Below are 1,406 nucleotides of genomic sequence, written 5' to 3'. Positions count from 1 at the left end.
TCTATTCTGCTCCATTGATCTATGTGTCTGTTTTTGTGCCAATACCATACTGTCTTGATCACTATAACTTTGTAGTATATCTTGAAGTCCAGAATTATGATGCCTCCAGCTTTACTGTTCCTTTTCAAGATTGCTTTGCCTATTTGGGGTCTTTTGTGCTTCCTTACAAATTTTAGGATTGTTTGTTTTAGCTCTGTGAAAAAGGTTGGTAGTATTTTGATAGGAATTTCATTAAATATATAGGTTGTTTTTGGTAGTATAAACATATTAACAATATTTGTTTTCCAACCCATGAGCATGGAATGTTTTTCCATTACATTGTGTCCTTTTCAGTTTCTTTCACCAGTGTTTTATGGTTTTCAGAGTACAGATTTTTACCTCTTTAGTTAGGTGTATTGCTAGGTATCTTACGGTTTTTGGTGCAGTTGTAAATGGGATCAATTCCTTGATTTCTCTTTCTGCTGCTGCATTATTTGTGTATAGAAATGCAACAGACTTCTGTTCATTGATTTTGTGACTTTACTGAATTCGTGTCATTTCTAGCAATTTTTTGGTGGTGTCTTTTGGATTTTCTACATAGAGTTTCATGTTGTCTGCAAATAGTGAAAGTTTGACTTTTTCCTTGCTGATTTGAATGCCTTTTATTTCTTTTTGTTGTCTGATTGCTGAGGCTAGGATGTCCAGTACTATGTTATATAACAGTGACGAGAGTGGACATCCCTGTCTTCTTCCTGACTTTAGAGGAAAACTTCTCAGTTTTTCACCATGAAGGATATTAGCTGTGGGTTTTTCATATATGGCCTTTATTATATTGAGGTATATTTCCTCTAACCCTACTTTGTTGAGTGTTTTTATCAAGAATGGATGTTACTCACTTTGTCAAATGCTTTTGCTGTGTCTATTGAGAGAATCATATGGTTCTTATCCTTTCTTTTATTAATGTGATGTATCACATTGATTTGTGAATATTGAACCACCCTTGCAACCCAGGAGGAAATCCCAGTTGATTATGGTGAATGATTCTTTTAACATACTGTTGGATTCGATTTGGTAGAATTTTTTTTTTAATTCTATTATGTTATGTTAGTCACCATACAATACATCATTAGTTTTTGATGTAGTGATCCACGATCCATTGTTTTCGTATAACACCCAGTGCTCCGTGCAGTACATGCCCTCCTTAATACCCATCACTGGGCTAACCAATCCCCCCTCCTCCCTCCCCTCTAAAACTCTTTGTTTCTCAGGTCCATAGTCTCTCATGGTTCATCTCTCCCTCCAATTCCCCCCGCCCATTTTTCCTTTCCTTCTCCTAATGTCCTCCATGTTATTCCTTATGTTCCACAAATAAGTGAAACCATATGATAATTGACTTTCTCTGCTTGAGTTATTTCACTTAGCATAAT

This window comes from Leptonychotes weddellii, chromosome X, assembly GCF_054177405.1.
Source record: "Leptonychotes weddellii isolate Sample4059 chromosome X, ASM5417740v2, whole genome shotgun sequence".
NCBI lineage: Eukaryota > Metazoa > Chordata > Mammalia > Carnivora > Phocidae > Leptonychotes > Leptonychotes weddellii.
This window is presented reverse-complemented; position numbering follows the sequence as displayed.